The sequence below is a fragment of the Triturus cristatus genome, chromosome 12, assembly GCF_964204655.1.
Source record: "Triturus cristatus chromosome 12, aTriCri1.1, whole genome shotgun sequence".
Classification (NCBI taxonomy): Eukaryota; Metazoa; Chordata; class Amphibia; order Caudata; family Salamandridae; genus Triturus; species Triturus cristatus.
Window position 1 is genome coordinate 583,877,346 of NC_140595.1, and position 21,818 is coordinate 583,899,163.

Genomic DNA, 21,818 nt, shown 5'->3' on the forward strand with positions numbered 1-21,818 from the left:
TTTCTTTTGTGTTGCAGGCGGAGTTACAGGGGGATTCAGAGAGGGAAGGGTACAGAAGGTTCTCTTCAGGAGCACAATAGGGGTTCCAGTGCCAAATCCCAGGAGTCTTTATGGCAGGTCCCTGGAGGAAAATCGTCGGCGCCCCGCTAGTCCTTCGGGCGATTATAAGCCTGAACAACCGAGGGCTTGCCTTGCTACGCTCCGCCCGGAAAAGGGCGCGAGTAAAGTGGTGGACCAGCGGTCCACTGGATTCAAGGGAGGGGGATCCCCTCATAACTGGTAGCGCTAATTGGGTTGGCCACGGTGCAATTTGGCTCGTCAGGCGGGCAGGGCAGCGTAGGTCAGTCATCGCTGCCTGCCCTTGGATCACCCGTAAGTTAACCCACCATGTTGGCATACTTTTGTATGGAATAAATCTGCAGCAAACTTTTCCCAACAAAGATTGTGTTGTGTTATTATTTATTCCAATGTGCATGCTATGTTCTGCAAAGGTGGGGAGGGTTGCCTAGATAGGCACTAGGCCTCCTGAAGAAAAAGTTACTTCGGTAACAGTCTTTCTGGTGTATGTTGGATGAACCTACAGATCCCTCCTCCTTCCATTACACTGTTTGTAGATTGGACTAACGTATCGCAGCAACACCAATGATAAAGTCCAGGACTGAAGTTACACACTTGCAATGATTGGTCATGTTTTCTCCGTATACTTCCTGCTACGAGCTGTACTAAATAATGATCTACTGCCTATCGCTGCATCGTGAAGAGCTATATACTTACTGATACTCAATAAAATTGGTTTGAAAAAACCTTCATACTCCTCACCTTTTAATATTCCAAGTGTCAGACTGAAGCCAGAAACTTCTCAATAGCTATCAAACCAGTAGGGGGTGAGGTCTACCCTTCCGTGATCAGTGGGGCAATAAAGCACCCCCACTAGCGGCCTGGCATCAGTTTCTCATCCATTTTTTTGCGCCTTTGCGGGGAACAAGATGGGTACGATGTAGTACCATTTATAGAACTCAGAGCTTATTAAAATGAACAACTCCATAACAAGTCATGAAAACGGGGAGGAAGGAGAGCCGGTGAGAAATCTGCAGGTAGAGCGAGTATCCACCAGAAAGATCATTACAGAAGGTAAGTAACTTTTTCTTCTGATGGATACTTCTACATACAGATTCCTCACCTTTTGAATATATTCCCCAAGCAGTATCCAACCAGGAAGTGGATGAATAATTGGTTAAACTAAGTAGTCCTGAAGGACAAAGCATGCAAAGTCACCTTCCGTCCGCATTGCCAAGTCTGAGCAATAGCGCTTTGTGTAGAAAGAAGCCCAAGTTGCCACTTTGCAGATCTCTGCAACTGGGAGTCCGCTTGCCAGAGCCGAGATAGATAATTTTGCCTTGGTAGAGTGAGCCCGGATACCTCCAGGAGGTTCCTTGTGAACCGAAGCATAGCATATCCTAATACCTAAGATCATCCATCTCATCAGCTTCTTATTGTGGACCACTTGGCCCTTCATCTTGACCATGTAGCTGATCAATAGCTGATTAGCAACTCTGAACTCCTTGGTTTGGTCAATAAAGAAGCTGACTGAACTGTTGGTGCACTGTTTATGAAGTCACTCTTCCTGTTTCTTAGGATGAGGGGAGGAAAGAAAGCGGCAAGGTGATAGATAGATCTAAATGCAATGACGTAACCACTTTGGGCAGAAAAGCAGCCCAGGTTCAGAGAACCAAGTCATCAGGAAAGAAAGCAGTGAAGCTGGGCTTTACGTTCAGCGCCCGCAACTTACTAACACACCTTGCCGATGTGATGTCTACAAGAAACGACATCTTGAGAGTAAGCAGTCGCAACTGTGCAGTGGGTTGAACAGGGAACTCAATCAAAACATGAGAACAAGATTTAGGTCCCACAGCAGCATTATGAAAGTAGGAGGAGGAAACTTGTTGGTGAGGCTCTTCAGAAACTGCATGACTATTGATGATTTGAACAGAGAAGGTTGATTGGAAAACAGAGAAATATCAGCAATGCCAATAAGCAGCTCTTAACTGTGCCCACTGTACATCCCTGTAGTCCTAAAGACAGGGTGAATCACAGGATATCGATAAGTATGTTGAAGAGGGTTGACTTCCTTGTTCATAATGAACCCACCCCATCTTCTAAAGTACACTGTTTTGGTGGAGTGTTTTTCATCACATAAGATAACATCCACCACTTGAGGAGGTTTTTTAAAAAAAAAGTAATTCAGGTTATGTCACTTAATCTTCAGGTATGAAGGTGGAGGTTGTGGAGTTTGGGGTGGAGAACCTGTCCCTGTGACTGCAAGAGGAGGTAGATCCCGTGAGGGAGATGAGGCGAAGGACACAGGAAGAAGTGTATATGTTTCAGCTGCACACCCTTCTTGGCCAGTCCGGTCCATTTGAGGAGAATCTTCCTTAGCGCCTGAAGAATCAAGGGCATGGGAGGAAACACATAGTAAAACGGAAAGTTCCACCTTAAGCGAAACATGTCCCCCACAGCTCTTTGCAAAGGATCCTGGTGGGCACAGGACATCGGACTGTAAGTGTTTTCACAGGTGGCAAAGAGATCGACCAGAGGCGTGCCTCAAAACCTGAAGATATGTTGCACTGCCTCTGGATGAATTCCTCAGTCATGACTGGCAAGATGACACCGACTTAGGCTATCCGCTGGAACATTCAGCACTCCAGCCAGGGGGCTGGCTATCAACCAGATATGATGTTCTTGCCCCCAGTTCGAGAGCCATATAGCCTTCCGACAGAGAAGATATGACCCTGCCCCCCAGCTTGTTGATATACCACATTGCAGGCATATTGCCCACCAAGATTTGGACAGACTGGCCACAAAGGGATGGCAGTAAGCCTTGGAGCACCAGCCGGATTGCCCCGAGTTATAGCAGATTGATATGCTACATCTGCTTCTCTGAAGACCAAAGACCTCTGCTCTCCATTTCCTCCAGATGGACTCCTCACCGTAGAGTGGAAGCATCCATTGTCACTGTAACCACTGCCGGCAGGAGTAGAAACAGCTTCTCTTGCACCAGATTGCCTTCCACAATCCACATCAAATGTGTGTCCTTTGAAATTATCATGCAACACCGAAGATCACAGCCATGCTGGGATCACTGCCTGCAGAGGAACCTCTGGCAGACCCTCATATGTTAGTGTGTGTGGGTGACTAGCAGAAGACAGGACCTAGCAAACCTAGCTGGTGTAAGACCATCCGGACTGAGATGTTTGCTCTGTTCTGAAACATCAGACTCTTACTCTTTTTGTCATGAACCTACTGTAGAGGGGGGAAGGATTTACTCAATGTTGTGTCCAATACTGCCCCTATGAACAGGATACCCTGATAGGGCACCAGGTGAGATTTGGGTTTGCTGATGGAAAAGCTCAAGTTAAATAGTGTAGCTGGTACAGGCCTTGAGGATGTTACTCGCCCACTCACTATGGCAAGTCAGATTTTATCAGGGCGAGCTATTTTTAAGGCCTACTGGCTCATTTTGGTGAGCTGACAAAGAGAGGTGTTCTGTTCACCCATAAAGTGAATGAGCAATAAAGATGCCGTTAAATCTTTTTATGGTGTCACAAATGTCAGCGTATGTCTTGTTACAATTTTCTGCTTATTTCACCCTGGAGGTTGGTGCTTATTTTTTGTTCTCTGGCTGCAAAGTTATAGAGTTTTGTATAAGTGAACTGCCTGACAATAGTGCTGTATGAAAGGCTGTCAGGTTTTTTCTCTAACACACAACATTTTAAATAGCTTGTAAATGAACTACACAAACATTTCAAATTATATTTCAGTAGTTCTGAAAGCACATTTTTTGAAACTGTGTAATGAAAAATATGTTAATAGGATGGAAACAAATCAGAACACTACTTGGTGAAGTGCAAATGCTAAATATTTTTGCTAAACCCCCGTTTTTACAGATTAGTGTCTATATGCTATATAGTTTTATCAGTAAAACTGCATTTTAGTAGGAAAGTTTGTGGCTATTTCAATGGAAACTGTGCTGTTTGTAAATAACTGCACTAGCAAATATTGCTTTAGTAATATATTTATTACAAGTGAGTTTTTAAACATGAACTTCAAAATATTCCTGACTCCGCCCTTATGACTATGCTGTTAGTGAACTAAGAGGCAAGTCAGGAGTCAAGCGTACCCTATATGTGGGCTATATTATTATTATACATGGAGCAAAGGTTAGTAAATCAAACAAAGGAGTATTTTTCTGTACAGCAGAAATTCTGAAATCTCATATTTGAAGGTGTTCCCATATGTGATAACGAAGAAAAAGCCGGCTCTGTAAAATTAAATATTTCCCTAGGATCACACAATTTGAGACATTACAGTTAGGTAGCGTAGATTATTCAAGTCACTAGACGTGCAGGTCTGGTAAAAATTTTAAGATTATTTAGGCCAGTGCTATGTCCTGCAGATGGTGCAACACCATTTCTTGAGATCTGGCCTTAAGGAGCCAGACATCCAAATAAGGGAACTTTGGGATTTCCGATTGACTGAGATGGGCAGCCTTCACCACCATCACCTTCATGACTACTCTTAGAGCCGAAGTTAGGCCAAATGGAAGGACGGCAAAGCGATAGTGCGTCGATCCCACCGCGAAGCGAAAATACTTCATGTGCAACTGCAGAATCGATATGTGGAAATAAGTGCCTTGCATGCCAGCAGACAAAATCCAGTCTTCTGTTTCCAGTGCAAGCAACTCTTGAGGAAGGGACAGCATTTCAAAATTCTCCTTCTTGAGGAACCACTTCAGAACTCTGAGCACCATGATGGAACCAAGTCCTCCATTGTTTCTTGCGACCTGGAGTAGCTACCGTGGCCCCATCACTGTCTCTGGCAACATCTCCAGCTTTCCTTTCCATAGTAAGGTCTCTACCTACTGTTGAAGGATCTGAAGGTGGCCGGAGAAAGGGCAGGAAAAGAAGGCGGAATGGGTATAGGGGCCTGCTGAAAGAGTAGGGCATACCCTCCTCCCACAATTTTTAAGACCCATTGGCCCGAAGTGATGGCCCTCCGGGCCTATGGAAAGAAGTATACCCGTTCTCCAACTTGCACCCTGTGTTCGAACAGGAGGGAACTAGGGTTGCTTCCCAGCAGTGGGTGGGAAGGATGAGGAGGAAGAGAGGGGAGGGAGAGACTACGAACGACCTCTACCCTGGTCTTGTTTCCGGTATTGCCAGTACAGCAGGTTGGTTTGCTATTGCTGCTGAGAGGCCTGAGAGTGTTGCATGCCTTGAAAGGAAAAGCCCCTGGAGAAGACAAAAAATGCTTTTACTGACATTATTCACTCTGTTGGGTTTGGAAGCAGAGAGATCTTGAAGTAGCCTTGCTCTCCTTGAACATCTTGATAGCTGAATCAGCCTTCACTCAAAAGAGTCGCGAGTCATCGACACTGAAGTCCATAAGAGCGGATTGCACTTTTTGGGAGAACCCACATTTTCTCAGCCATGAATGGTGACAAAGGAAATTAGATGTTCTCATGGATCGGGCCACCAAGTACACTGTGTTAAGGCCAGACTGAATGAGTAGCTTTGCTGCCGTTTGCCCGTCCTTTACCAGATGTGTAAAATGAGTCTGAAGGGGCTCCGGCAAGTAGGGAGACCACTAACTGAGCCATGTCTCTGAGTATGTGGGTATAACATGCCATGAGGTAAGTGGCGTTAAGGGACTTGAGATCATGCTATCGGCAGAAAAGGCTTTCTTAGCAAACTGTTAAATTTTCTTCAATTCTTCATACAAAGCATGAGCCTGGAAGACCAAGACACATAACACTGATCAGCAGTGATAATATTAATACTGGATAGCGTGGGCAGTTGAGTGAACCATCTCTGTCAATATGTTCGCCTTGCTTTCACTGGAGTGACGTTGGAGGTCCAGGGCCTCTGGCACCTTCTTTATTAACGCATGGTAAGAAGTGATTTCAGGGGTGGTAAACCAGTTGAGGAGTAAAGCTCCCACTCCGGTGAGGTGTGCGGTACACTTGCATCTTTTAGTGCAGCAAAGTTGGTGTCCATAGTGACCAATTTTACGTCCCCATCATCTGTATCAGGAAAATGATCTTTGCATGGATCAGAATCCCTGAAAAAGTATTGCCTCTCTTCTATGAGATACCATGCCTCTATTCTTGATTTGTGTAGGGAAAACTGTAATAGAGGCAATGAGTCTAATAGCATTTTTTGAAATGCCGGTGGCATTGCCTGCGATTGCAGCCCCAGAAGAGTCAATTGTGGAGAAGGCTGGTCCAACTCCGAGGTGCAAGAGCTCTGAGGTATGTTTAGTGGAGGTGGCGTCAGTTGTGGTGTCGAACAGGAGGCAGGGGCGGATTCTGGAGTCAGAGCAGGTGACACCTGAAGAAGGAACTGAGCTAAAGGAACCAAAGGATAGGATGTCTGCATTATCCCGAAAGCATTCACCATAGGACCCATGGGGCATGAAGGCATTCCAGAGGGGAACATGGTCCTACAAAAGACATTAACATTGCATTTAGTAAAGGATCGGTTACAAAATTGGGGAATTTGGCGTAAGGCTGACCGGGCTTGGGCCTTGGTGTCAGCAGCGCAGCTGGTATCAGCTCCATGGATCGTATTTGGGTCCAAGCGAGTTGCAGGCTTTGGATCCGCTGGGGTGGGGAGTTCCACCAGTTCTTTATCCAAAGAAGAGTCTTGCAGTGTGGGGGAAAGTCTTGGTGACTTATCTTTGGAAGAGTGGCATTGTTCAGTCAGGTGGTCAGTTTAAAAAAAAATGTTACATTTTATCGAAATTACATGGCCTCGCACCTGCTTGTCTTGAATGAGTGGTGGTATGGGAATAGAGATGACCCTGCATATGCTGTGGAGCGGCGCCTTATGGGGGATCTCTCCCTCCATACAATTCTGTATTCAGCACCGGTGCGTAGATCCCTGCCGCAACACAGGTGGTCTTTCAAATTTGGCGACAAGCCTTGCGGAGAATGGGGTGGTGGAATACACTGACACGGGAGACCCCCCTATGGAACAATGGTCGCCTGACACAATTAGCCATGCTGTTGGGGTTTCGTGGATGGGATAACATTGGTATCTCTACCCTGGGGGATGTCATGCGGGGGGGTGACTGAGACCCTTTCAAGACCTACAGAGGGATTTTCAGATGCCAAAAACCCAATTCTATAAATATTTACAGTTTCGGCACGCCCATTCCCCTAGCTTAGAGGGCCTGGAGTCATTGGCGGAGTTTAGCCCGATAGAAGCGAAGGTGTTTATGGGGGGTCTCCAAGATCATAAAATCTACAAAATCTACCAAACCCTGGTGACTCACAGCTCTCCCACACTACTGAAGCTCAGAGAGGCCTGGGAGGAAGATGTAGGTCCACTTGATGAAGAGGACTGGACCGAGGTCCTGGCCTCCCCCGGGGTGCGGCCATAGTGGTGCGGCTGCGCCTGGATCAGCTTAAATATTTGCACCAGGTCTATTTTATGTGGGTCCGGCTGTGGAGGGCGGGATTGATTGCCTCCCTTCTATGTCTTAGATGCGAGCGGGAGGAGGGGACCCTGATGCACACAGTTTGGTACGGTCTCTCTTTGTCACAGTTCTGGAGAGGGGTTGTGGCTTGTCTCTCTGAAGTGTTGGGCTGGGACTTGCTCCATTCGCAGAAACTGGTGCTTTTACACGTTATGGATGGCATTGGGGGCAATGTCTATAAACGTCATCTTATGCTGCTGGGGTAGCTAAACGGGATATTGCTAGGGCATGGAAGGCGCCGACGCCACTCTTAGTGTCAACATGGAAGAAGGGACTGGACTTCTGCATGGGCCTGGAACTTCCCATTTTCATTGCAAGAGGGTGCCTGCAGAAGCACTTTAAAGTGTAGAAGCGATGGGCAGACTATCGGGGCCTGCTACTTGAGCCGGTTGCTGCACCGGGGCACTTCCACCCGGATTGATGATTCCTCGCTGGTGCAGGATGTTGTTATTTAGTATTTCAGTTCCTGAGGCGAGTGGCAATGGAGCATAATGTACGGCTAGGCTGTTCTCTAATAGGCTGTTAGTGCGACGGGGGGAAGGGGGAGTTGGAGGGGTTTTTAATGTGACATATTTCATCTGTATTGCTCTTATTTTCTACTTGCATTCCTTTATAAAAAGACAAAGTCATAATGCTGAATCTGGTTTGTGCAGACGTCTCTGGGTTACAGATGTATGTGTCATTTGATAAATAAAATCGGTTTAAAAAAAAAAATGTTTTCTTCAAAACATCTGCGATGATGCCGATAATTCCGGGGATCTCAATTGTGTTCTGGAGTCTGTGATGGTCTTCCCGGGCCGTGAACATCTTGGCCTACCGTTCCTTGATAGCCTTGGGGTGTATACTCTAACAGGAGCTGTAGGCCTTAATGTCATGGTCGACCCCAAGCACCAAAGACAGATGTTGTGCGTCTCTGTGACTATTACAATCCCTGCAAGGTTTCAACCCTGAACATTTAGGACAGGAGAAGGAGGGAGAGTGACATATTGCACTGAACTTACAATTTTAGTTTGAATTCAACAAAGTGTTGATGGATTCCCTGAGGAGAGTAGAAGAGGATATGTGTCAATGGCGCAGAGAAAATGGAACTTACGTAAGGGTGCCAGTGGGACGCTTTATGACTCCACTGACATCATGAGGGTGCCACTTCCCACGCAGAGGCGGAGCCAGAGCTCCATACCAGTGCAGAGAGCTATTGAGAAGTTTCCAGATTCAGGCTAACACCTGTGATATTCGAAAGGTCAGGAATCTGCAGGTAGAAGTAGCCATCAGAAACATAAGTATGAAAATCCCTTAGTTTCTACAACCTTTTTTCCAAGACATTAAGGGTCTTTGCAGGATAGGATACAAGTACTCCAGCGGCAGATGCTTTGTTCTAGCCCTTCAACAACCATTTGCCATAATCAAGGCAGGGCAGTTGCCATGACTGCCCATCAGCTCCTTTGCTGTGCTTGCATGCTCCTGCCTGAGGTTTGATGGTATATACTTGGGGAGTCCAAAATGTCACTGATTAGCCTTGGGCATCGGTCCAGTTCATAAGTAAAAGCTGGTTAGGTGCATGCAATGATTTGGAGGCAATGTTTGCATTATTTGCCTAGCTCGTCATAGGATAAGCCGAAAAGGAGTGTTGTAGTCTTTTCTAACAACTCTTATTATTTTGGAGTCTCAAAGGGAAAAGATGGATGTGCCAGAGGGTAAACTAATGCACCTAGACAGACCTCCTGCTAAATACTTTCAGGGTAGGCAAGCAGATGTCCAGTAAGTGCATAATGTTTTAATTCTGGAGCTACAATTGCGGAGAGGGTTGCAAGACGTTGTGTAGTCTAAGATCCATCTGAGTATACATCAAGAGAGAATACCTGCAGCTCTGGGACACGCATTGGGAAAAGACAGCAACATTAAACCCTGAAAAAGGATCAAGGACTGAGTCTTCAAAACTGATACACTGACCCAACAGAAAAGAAGAGGGCATAGCAGATAGAATTACTTTAGAAACAGAAACCATCCAGGACCATATTACACAATCTAGGAAAATACACCAAGATAAAGGACATCAATGAGCTGTTAGACGGGGGAGCAGTATCGCAACATTAAAACAGACAGCAGGAGATACTGCATCATCAAACTTAAACATGGGTATTAGGAGAACACAGGGATCCGTATGCGGTTAGACTGCATCATCAATCCCAGTGACGAACATCTGTTAACCCTAATGATAAATGTCCACCTCAGCTCAATTTACATTGGTGACAGAAACCAGGACAGGCAGAATCGCCAACTGTAACAGGAAGAGCGTCAGGAGATGCAACATAACCATAGAGGAACATCACTGCCAATCACAAAGGTCGATAATAGAAAAGGTTGCATCTCTGACCACAGAGACAGACTCATGGAGAAGAATATGTCACTTAACTTTGGTAAGGCTTTAATATGGATTTCTTGCCTACCAGCATATTTTTAGAAATGTATTTTATTTATTAGTTTATAATCTGTTTTCTATCAGGTCCCTGCCAACCATTGAGCATTGGTGCACTTTACAGCAAAACTGAAGAAAAAGAGATACAGACACAAAAGCAATAATGAACTCAGTTATAACAGTAGTGCTGCATAGTAGAAATAACTCCTGGTGTCAGATCGGATCCAGTATTCCTTTTTTAACTGTGATCTACAAGCATCAGGGATTTTTCAGGCAGTAGAGCCACGAGGGTGTCACTCCAGCTCTATAGATCTGAGACCTACGACCTCAGTTCAACTTTGATTCCCCACACCACTTAAATCAAAGTAGAGTACAAGATAAAACAAAACAAAAAGAACACTTCCAATAGATACATAGAAAAACAAATTCGGAAGGAGGGGAGGGTGACGAGTAACATGAGGGAATGGAGAATAGTCATCAGAAGCAGTCTAAGCGGATCAAAACTGGTATATACTGCCAAGCCTTACTTTGACCAAAGTCTCTGTACCAACCAGTAAGCCCTCAATAAGATATGAACCAAGACCCAAATGTTAGCACTATAAAGGTTCATAAGAGGGACACATTATGTAATAGCACTGGTGACTCCATTCGAGTTAGTAGTAATAATGTTTTTTTAGGAAGGTTATTCCATAAAACATACAAACATGAAACAGCCCTTATAACAATTACATATAAATAAAACATGTTGTCAAAAAGATCAATCCATTTTAAAATTATCATAAAACATTTGTTTGAACGCCCGGATCTAAAAGTATGAAGTGCATAGAACAACATACAGCCTATACATAAGATATGTAAGAATCGTAAATCTTGGCTAATATACTTGTTCTATTTTCCCAATCATGTTAAAAGTGTAATACTTATCTTAATTCCTGGGCTGCCACAAGGCAAGCACTTTCGTGACTAATCACAATTGATATCTAGTTTAAAATAATTCTAGAAACCGCCAATATAAAATTTAAGGTCATTCTCTAGATAACTGCTTACTGCAAAAACTGTGTAAGTAGACGTGTTGCCCCTCAGAATTCTTAACGCCTCCAAATACCTCCGTACTCCAAGATATTTGCATAGTGGCCGTATCCACTCCCCTCTTGGTGTTTTGTATGCTTGACAAAAAACATCACGTGATGTACTGTTTCGATCTCTAACTGAGAGCATAAGGTGCATATAGACGTGCAACCTGCGATGTCATAAGTGGCCCTAATTCGAGTGTATCATAGCCGAATGTTGAGTAAAGCGATTTCACTAATTGCTTAAGTGGTAGGTCGAGAAAGTCTTCGTAGCAGGTTGTATCCTTGATGGAGAGGAATTGCAGTGTCAACCTGCCATGAGTAGAGGAACTGTGGAGGTTGGCCTGAATGAACTCCTAGTAGCGGGCTTTCAATTGCAGTTTGGACGCAGCCACCAACGAACTAGGGTCCGTCCAAAAATGGTCAAGGTCCAACCTGTCGAACCAATAATGAATATGTTTAAACCACGGGAATGTGAGACGTGTATCATGGGTCAACAGTTCCTCTGCAGCCCTCCGATACAGGCGCAACTCCTCGATCGTCTACTTTTTTCCCCAGTATAATAAAGGTTTAAATCTAGCAAGGACCCCCCACTCTTTTTAAAGCAACATCTAAAAACATAGGGATTAGGGTAATACAAGCAGGGAGGTAGAGGAGCGAGCTTACAAACTTGTTTTCACTAATTGTAAGAAGATCCGAGTTCACGTGACCCCATATTTCAGTCCCATATAGAGCAGCGGATTGGGCCTTTAACTTATACAGTTCTACAGCGGGGAGAACTACCCTGAGGTTGTCCCCTGATACCTCATGTAGATCACTGAAGCTTGGTGCTGTATAACTGCCCTTCTCTTCTCGACGTGGGGTAGCCATGATAGTTTACTATCAAGCATTATTTCCAGATATTCAAATCTATGCATTCGCTGCAAACTTTCATTTACCAAGGTTAAGGGTTGCTAATATGCCTTATGGGGTCGAACTGCCATGAACTTTTTTTTGGAAATATTAATCTAAAGGCCCTTAGATTAGCAATAAACATTGAAATTCGCCAGGAGCTGTTGGAGGCCCAAGGGAGTCTGGGATACTAGGGGGGTATCGTCAGCAACGAGTAGTGCAGGAACCCCCACCCCACCTAATTTTGTTGCATCTATATTTCCCCTTGAAAGTGCACCTACTACATGGTTGACATAAAGGGAGAATAGGGTGGGTGCTAGAACACACCACTGCCTCACACCTCTACAGATTGGAATCTTGTCAGTTAATTGCCCCCCTGGGTCTCAACGAACTTGGGCATAATTATTCTGATGAAAATGTATTATGTGCCCAAGTAAGAGCTCGGGGATTCCCAGTTCCTTTAAGGATACACTAACAACCCTCTAAGAACAAGATTCCAGTTAGTTAATAGTTAAATCTAAGCAGGATTCACATAAGTTGCCTGCCTCAAAACTACCCGGCCGTCCCCAGTACAGAATGATTTTTTAGATCTCGCCTAGGCAGCGCATGCTGTTCATATAATATAGGCTTTCAGCACCGCCCATCTTTTCAATTGGCTCCTCTTACTGTCCTTTATAACTGTCATCTTTTGATTGGTGAATAGACTTAGTAGTCCCTCCTTTTGGACTTTTGTATCCTCCCATGAGGACTGCCCCGGTTACATGTGCTCCTACTTTTCAGGTTATGTCTGAAACTTCAAGAGCACTCTGTTTGTTGGCCTGCCTCTGCTCCGGTTTACTTTGTGCACTCGCAAATGCTTCGCCATTTGCAGTGATGTTTGCTTCGGTGTTTATTAAGCTTTTGCCCCCACTTATTCTCCCTGTGCTGATCCCTCCCACAACACTGCTTTTTTATTTTATTTTTTTGCAGTGTTATATAGCACGAAATCGACCCGAAGGGATAAGAGCGCTTTCATAACCAGCATTACAGATGAACACACAAAATTTTCAGGCATGGGAGATTAAATGATTTGCACAGAATGCTTGAGCCGACGCAGAGACTCGAACCTGGTTCTCCATCTTGAAGGTAGGCTGCTCCCACATCCGACCGCTGTTCAGTGGACTGTTTACTTCCTCCACTGGCTTTATGAAAGGCTCGCAGCTGCCGTTCAATTACCATGCTGTTTGCTTCTGTGTTTATTAAGCTTCTGCCACCACAATCTCCTAGTGTTGACCCCTCACCCAACAGTTTTTTTTTAGTTTTTTGCACCTTTGCCGCCACTTAATATCCCTGTGCCACCCCCACCAAGCAATCCCCCTCACACCTTGAACAAGACTGCTTTTTTAAAATTATATTTCTTTGCAGTGTTATATAGCACCAACTCGACCCGAAGGTATCAGAGTGCTTTATATGATCACCAGTTAGATTACAGATGGACCATTCTTTTTTTCAGGCACAGGGAGATTAGGTGATTTTGCACACAATCACAGGATCCTTGAGCCGACGGCGTGACTCGAACCTGGTTCCCCAGCTTCAAGGTCGGCCGCTTTGGCTGTTATGCCACATCCGGCCGCTGCTCCCTCCTCTCCTGTTCCTCCCTCTTTCCTCCTCCTCATGTGGTCACTCCTTCTAGGCACACCTCCATCATAATTTGCCAATGATTGTTGTTATTTGGCACACAGTGCACACACACAATATTTCTAAAAAGCGATAATATAGTATTCAATGCAGCTATGAGCCTTAAAGCAACAGGCTAAGAGCATAACAACGTTTGTACAGCCTGAAATAACACAAGCTTTTTTATTTCACGGGCACATTTCAGTAAATGCAGGTTTTTGATCATCCCAAGAGTTAGAGGATGAACTGCGGCAGGTGCGAGCGGCTGGCTAAGCATGCACTTGTGCACTAGGGCCGGTGTATGCAACCTTTGTTGGCACTTCGTCCAGAGCACATTGTTGCTAACTCGCCGCCCTCACCCCTACCACAACACTGCTTTTTGTTTTTTGCACCATTGCCGCCACTTAATCTCCTCCTTTCGCCCCCTCACCGCTCCTACCACACTGCTTTTTTATGTTCTTTATTTTGCAGCATTATAAAGCGTAAACTCGACCCGAAGGAATCGGAGCGCTTTACATGATCACCAGCTGCTGTACAGGCAGACACATTTGATTTTCAGGCACGGGAGATTAAATTATTTGCGCATAATCACAGGATGCTTGTTTATCTTCCATTGTGGTTTGCTTGTCTCGTTCCCAGCATTGACTAAACTTAGTTTCTTTTTTATCCCGCAGGAAGCCCCTTGTTGACCGACTCACAAGCTTTAAAATACTGTTGAATGTTGTTTCATGGCCAAAAGTGTTTTTTGAACCTAACTCCTGACACTTTGCACTTGACTGGTGGTTTTGTATTCTCTGTGTTTGTTTGTGAGAGCATTGCCACCCACCCTACTTGGTTTTCAGTGCAGCATGTGTTGGGACACTTAAGATGCAAACAGCCCTCTATTTTGCAGCATGCATGAGGAATTGCTTCCCTTCCCTGTCACTAAACTGTAATGTGTATGTTCCCTTATTCTGTACCAAGTTTCATGTCGTGAAGATAGATGTGGTGAAAGGGGTCTGGCTCAATCCACTTCGAGGGTTCTCTACAGGGGCTGGAATCCTCTACCTCTGGGAGAAATTAATGGATGAAGATAACTCCTGGTTTACTCGATTCCACAATGGTACTGGCAACATATTCACAGGCCTTGAGACACATGCCCCTCAGATGGTTGTCTTTTTCCAGCTGTACCAGGGTTATATAATAAAAAGACATCTGTGCAGCACTGAAACAATTGCTTATCAGCCTATATGTAATTCAATTTCTTTCTTGCACCTTTCCTCATATATTTCGTCCCATTCCCAGAGGCTGGTATACCTTTACAAGGGTCTGTAGAAAAAAGTAGGGGAGATGCGACTTAACTCTAACCCAACCTAGGTTTCTCGCTCACAGCTGCATGTTCAAAACCCACTGGAATATGTAGTTTGACTCGTTGAATCTTTAGGCTGCTTGAAGCCATTGTAAATTAAAGGTCCGTTCCTATAGTTTAAGATTATCTGTCAGCATGAAGAGTCTGTCTAGGACTGCATATTAGTCCTCCATGGTCAAGTGGTCATATGCGAACATCATGAGATTGGGCTCGATATCCAGAATCTTTCCACCATATAATGTGTGTTTAGGTTGCCCCTCATCGAATCCTATCTTAAAGCAGCATAAAATATACGCCATGATGGAGTTTGGAAGGGATCAGCAGTAAACATGCTGTGGGATGGATTTTCAATGATTGCTTCAGTCCTCATGTTAATAGCCACTCTATAGTGCTTGGTGGACATATGCAATGATGACCAAATGGTAGCCTTTCAGGTTTTATTTGCGATATCTTCAGTGGAGGCTGCTTTGTGTATGATGGATATGACATTAATGTCTCGGGCACCAGTTTCCTTAGCAGAATGGTAACGTAATGCTGTGCATCTCACAGCCTGTCTAAACTGACTTTTCTATAACAATCTCACTGCATTAGTGGCCAAGGCAAGTGGAAGATCCTGCTGACATGTTATGTGCATGGCACAATTCCACAACTAACAATTCCAATACAACCCACATAATTCCACCACACACCACATACATTCACTCCAATTCATAAGACATACTGGCAAGAGACATTTACAATGCCAATAGCTCTAACTCGCTTTCTTTTTTTAACACCCAAACACACGTCTGGGGTCTGGAGCTTAGCTCCTACCTATTCATTCTTTTTTATCACCAAAAAGGAAAAGCTATCCACACAGTTCCACGCCACACACTTCAACTCCACACATTTCCAATCCAAACCACATAATTCGACACCAAACCACATAATACAACTGAACAACACACCACATACATCCAATACACAATTCTACATATTGCCACAAAATTCAACAGCATACTACATAATTAAACTCCACTACATACCACTCCACAACACAAAATACCATTCAGCATAACTACACTCCATAACGCACAATCCCACTCCACATAATTACAGTACACTCAATACCACATAATTACACAGTATACCATGCCACATAATTCAACTATACAAATCCACTCCACACCAAACAATTCCATGCCACACAATTACACAACTAACTAATCTACATATTCCACTTTACACCACAAACATACACTCCATTACACAGAGGTAAAATACATTGCCATATACAATGCTAATAGCTCTACCTCAAACAAATGCGAGACCGATTGCATTTCCAATGCCTGTTGTTTTTTATTACAGAGAAATTAAAGTGAATTCCTGTGTAAAAACGCTTTCTTTCAAGTCTGTATCTTCTTATACAGTAAATGTACATAAACCAAAGAAAACTAATACGAAAATAGAAATTGGTTTAAGTAAATACAGAGCAGTATTGCAGGAGGTCCTGAGGCAGATAATTCCACTACTTAACTGCCGGATATCGAAAGGAGCGCCCTCCCCTTCTAGCTTGTATGAACACGGGATCAACCGTCGCCCAGCACCAAAGAACCAGAGGGGGCTCGCTGGAACACAGAATACAATTCTAAAGGTATTTCGGCCCATCTTCGACGAAAAGATCCGTTGGTGGCAGAAAGACTATTTTGTTATGGAAGAAAAGCAAGCGATCTCCACAGTCCTAGCATGCAGCACAGTCACAGATGGTGCCCCTGCTCATCATGACAGTCTACTAAAGAAAGAAGGCCTAAAGCTTCCCTACCATTGCTGTACTGGACATGAATGGAGGGGTGTTCATTATTTCAGTGGAGATTCCCGTTATGGGTGGCTAGTGTTAGAGGAACCTTTTTGTTCATCCTGTGATCTTCATTAACGTTCATAAACACTGAATTAAATAGCAGAGGAGACAAGAGAATTGTAAGGAACATATCACCAGTTACGTTACATGAGGACACACATTCATTTTTTGTTAGGCACAGGGAGATTAAGTGATTTGCCCAGAATCACAGGATGTTCTGTGTCATTACCGAGACTCGAACCCAGTTCCCCATGTCCGAGGTCAAGCGCCCTAGCCGTTAGACCAACTCCTCTCCTCCGTTATTGCCAACTTTGAACATAAGTACTTTTACACATCCTTCTTGGATGCGTTGGTATTTGTTCCACTCGGGCAATTTCCAAAATTACCTTCATTCTTTAATAAAAAAATTACATTCGGACAAAAGGAGTAACAGAGACACAAACTGGTATACAGCAAATAAGTAAGGTTACTATGTAAGGAGTAACATTAGAAAGACAAAGAGAAAAGAGTGTGGATACTTAGACCCATTCATCACCTAAGTAATAAAGCAATACATCGTTAAGATTCTAGAGTTTGAATGTCAGATCAAACAGTAGTCCACCAAGAATACAAATTCTACGAAATATTAACATATAAAAGAAACGTCTGAGATTGTAGAAAGACCCCATGATGCCGGACACAGACACTTTACTTCGTGGTGGGAGGTATAATCAACTGTTTCCGTAAGAGTGTCACATCCGTGCCCAGAGCCTACCAGAGACAGTACATGGTCAGAGGAAGACTGTGCCTGCACCACTCGGACGGTGTGTTGCTGGACGCTACACCCAGCCTGCAACTGCACATCATCACTGCCTGGGCTGTACTGACGGTCAGTGATCACGTTCAGCCAGAAAGGTGTATGTACTGTGGGAGGTAAAAGCTTTAGTCTGCGCAGGCAGCAGTGGAGCAGCCGGCAAAGGATTTCTAACTTGGTCTTAATAGAGTGTTTAGTCAAGGTCATAATTCTGAGGAAGGAGGCAAGGTCATGCTTATAAACTACCCTTTCCAAGGGTGTGGTATGTCCAGAGAACTCGAATAGAGGTTCCTATTCCAAGATAAAGCACAAATCTTTCCTGTGAGCACAAATCTTTCCTGTGAAGCATTCACAAGAGGAAGATGAGTTGAAACACATTTTTTCCCTAATTTTCGTCCTGTTCATTGTACAATGTTTTCTTTATTTTTGCTTTATGCAGTTGAATTCCATTAGATTCTTTGGTCTGGCTCTTCTCTGTTCCATGTGCTTCGGAAAGTTTGGTTCCTGACTTATCTACTACAACAATATCTCCATCTTCACTCAAGGATTATCAAATTGCCACTTTATTGACCTTTGTGTTTTTTCATCTTAACTGGGACCCTCTTAAGGAGAGCATGTGATTACATTAACATTTTACACTGTGCAAAGCTATATTGTGGCTACTGGGAGGAGTCGCCTTATCCTCAAGAAATTAAGAGAGAAACTGGACAGACATTCACTGCGTCCAGTCTTTGACAAAGGGCTGGAGAGATCCATATTTACTTCTTACCAGGACAAACCTCTGCAAGAAAAAAAGAACTGATCCTATATGACAACCAGGCTGGACATCTTTGTTTCTAGATTTGTCCCCGATAGCTTAGCCCTAAGTGGAATTACTTGCACTGCACACCCTCAAATTCACATGCCCTGTAGCCACCTGCAACTTTCCTTTTGTGTTGGAACAAGAGCCGGCTATAAGAAACAATACTCCAATCAGGTAGACTCCACAGACTCTCTCTAATCCGTGACCCCTTTGAACATCTGATACTGCCCAGCTCCGTTCTTGCAAAGAATGCTTGATATGCTTTAGAGTGTTAGGAACTATATTTTTTGAAAGTGGCACACCTTAAGAAGGGCCTTTGGCTTACCATTGGTACATACACCTATAACCTGCATAAGAACTAGCCCGCAAGTGCCAATTGTTTGAATTAGTCTGGACTTCAGATGAAGCAGTGTAGCAACAGTAGGAAAGCACACTTGATCGGGAAAGGGTTTCAGAAGCTGCAATATTACTGCAAAGCTGTAGCTAAGACGGATACTGCCATTTGTTGCATGCAACTCAAACGTGGTTTTAGCCCAGACCACAGAACTGTTAGCGCTGCTACTGTAGAAGTACAGAGGGGGCGGGGGTAACAAAAGGCAGTATTCTCAACTATACTTCCTAACCACTGAGCTTCTGGGACAGATATGAAAAAGGGAATGTCATCAGAGTTGTGGGCAGTGCCAATGTGGTGCATCTGTAGTAGCAAATCTGGTCCCAGGAAAGCAGGGCTTAAAAGTTTATTGATCCAATTGGACACCTGAGATTATTTCTACATACAAGAAACATGCAGAAGAAGCATCTGTTAGAAATACTATCAGTGAACTCTGGGGCAAACACGAGGAGACAGCATTATTGACAACAAAGAGACCCTAGCAAAAACTGATGATGTAATACACATTGATCCCATCCAAAGGGAAGGGCAGCTTAACTCACATAGTGGTTTCAGTGACATATGGGAGAAGAAATGGCACCTCTCTCACCCGTGCAAGAAATTAAAAACCAAAATCAGTGAAACACTGGCCTTGAGAGAAGATTTTGAACCCTAAAATTCACCACACAACCACCACCCCTGCCTATCTGGCTGACAAGCTCACCAGGTCTGTTGACTCTCTACAAACCACCAACCGGAAGGAACACGTTCAGATGGGAAATGAAGAAATGGAAAAACCAAGACAACAAGCCTGCTCTGTCCATGCAGCAGGAATCTGAAATAGCATACCCGTAACCATTGGGGCTGACAAGACCAATTCTGCTCTCAGAACACAAGTGCCCCTGCAATCACTTTTCGACTGAAATTTACCCTTTGATGTTATATAGGGCTCCACTACCATCCTGATCGGCTATATTTATGCTGTACAAATAACACATAAAAAACACTGAAAGACGATATTTACTAACACCAAAGGCAGATTCCATGAAAGACCACACAAAGAGAGCCCAACTGTCAGTTACATCAAACAACCACATTGAGAAACACACCATCAATGACTGATGCACAAGCCCAAACATTGAACAGAGAAAAGAGGTACACCAAGCTGAAGAAAAAGAAACGGAGGAAGAGACAACATCGCTGTCACATCAGTTTGAGAAACAGGCACACCAACAGTCTGATAACTGGACCACAGACATAAGCACGATGCAGAGTAAGTCATCACTGACACACCACATACTGAAATTTTAAGCGCATACTTATCGTGATAATTAAACTACAACTTCCAAAACGCGAAGTACTACTGGCTTAAAAAAACTCACAACCCCCTTGAGGGCATCACACATCACACTGTGCTTTCCACTTGGCAGGTACAACACCAATCGTACTCATGGAAATAGAGAGAATCAGTGGCGCACAAAAGTTTGCCATGGTTCAAAACAGACTTAGCTGAACAGATACGGCAACATCAGAAGTGACAGCATTACTGACACCACGAGAGGGAGACCGCCAGAGAGCCAATGGCATTGATACCAAATACATTATAGGAGACCACATCGCTGGCATAAAAATAAGTCATTGGGGGCGGGGGGGGGGGGGGGGGGGGGTCGCGACTCAGCACTGACACAAGACAGACACTAAAAGAGGGACACCGTAGGCGAAAGTGGGAGACTGATACTAATGAGAGGGACATCGAGGGAAAGCCGAGTAAAAATGAGAAACAGCAGCAAAGCACCCAAACAAATAAAGGCGCACTGACTTTAGAAACAAACACTAAAGTGACAGTATTGCTGCTACCAAAGAGACAGCGGCACTGAGACAGACACCAGGGGTGACACTGTCAAAACCGAAGACAAACACTGGGAAATGAACAATAATTAAAAGAAGAGCATTACCGATAACGAACAAAGACAACTGGGGAGAAAGTGACTGAAACTTAAAAGATCAACTTGGAGGTACCGAGGACGCCATGAGATGCGGGAGATTTGAATGTACATCATCTCAGAAACAACTAGCCAAGCAGGGGCGCCAGAGGCAGCGTAGAAACTAGCCAAGCAAGGGCGCCAGAGGCAGCGTATACTGACTCTGGTGCCGCAATAATCGAGACACTGGTGCCTAGGTCCAACTAAGAGACTGTAGAGACAAGCAGTGGGACACACCAAAAGCAATCACCAACACGGTCCCTAAGGGGCGACAGGGTTTCAGACACTAGAACACAGCATTACTGATGCTAGACAGTAGAGTAGGTTTTCTGACACCGGAGGTGCAGACACCAGGGGATGCAGCAGCTGATTCCCCCGAGGACCACCTGTGGCGGTATTAGACACCCTAGCTAAACACCAGAAGAAACTGCATTATCCTCATCAGAGGCAAACACTGAGAGGGGTGTCAGAAGAACCAGTCTCTGCTGATTGGGTACCGGAAAACTCGGTGGAATATGCAAGAAAAAACAGAAACTGGCGCAGGAGGAGGACGTAACAGCAATACAGATGAAATAACACCATGACAGCCAGCATTCCGATCCCCACAGAGACAGAAACACTAATAGGCAGCGTTGCTGACCCAAATAGAAAGACAAAATGTCAGACAGCACTGACACATCCAGAAAAATACAGGGAGTAAAGTAACCCTGCATTCAGAGACACACATGCCTGTTGCCCGCTTCATCCGCCTGGAAGGCAGATGTCTCACCTGCCTCCAGTCACCGCTGTCCCGAGTGGACAGACAGACGGACGTGGTCCAGTATGCGGCCCTCAGGCCGATAAGAGCTTGTGACAGGGCTCGGCCGGACGCGGAGGCTCTCAGATCTCGCGGACGCAACCAGCTCAGCAGTAAAAGGCTTCGTCCCGAGCCGCGGACGGACAATAGAAGACCAGACAGACAGACAGACAGAGCAAGATGGCGGCATCCGCGAGCACGCCGCGCGACCGATGCGGGGAAGGCGCGCGCACTCCAAGGTAACGGTGGAGGAGCGTGTGGGGGCGTGTGAGGAGAGATGCGCTCGGGTACCCTACATGGAGAGGTGACTGCGCGGTACTA

The 21,818-nt window shown here is 44.7% G+C and overlaps 1 protein-coding gene across 7 annotated transcripts in view; it reads right to left on the reverse strand.

Moving 5' to 3' along the window:
• Positions 1-21,818, reverse strand: part of ZNF821 (zinc finger protein 821) — a 294,135-nt gene that overhangs the window by 150,235 nt on the left and 122,082 nt on the right. The gene's annotated exons all lie outside the window — the stretch shown is intronic.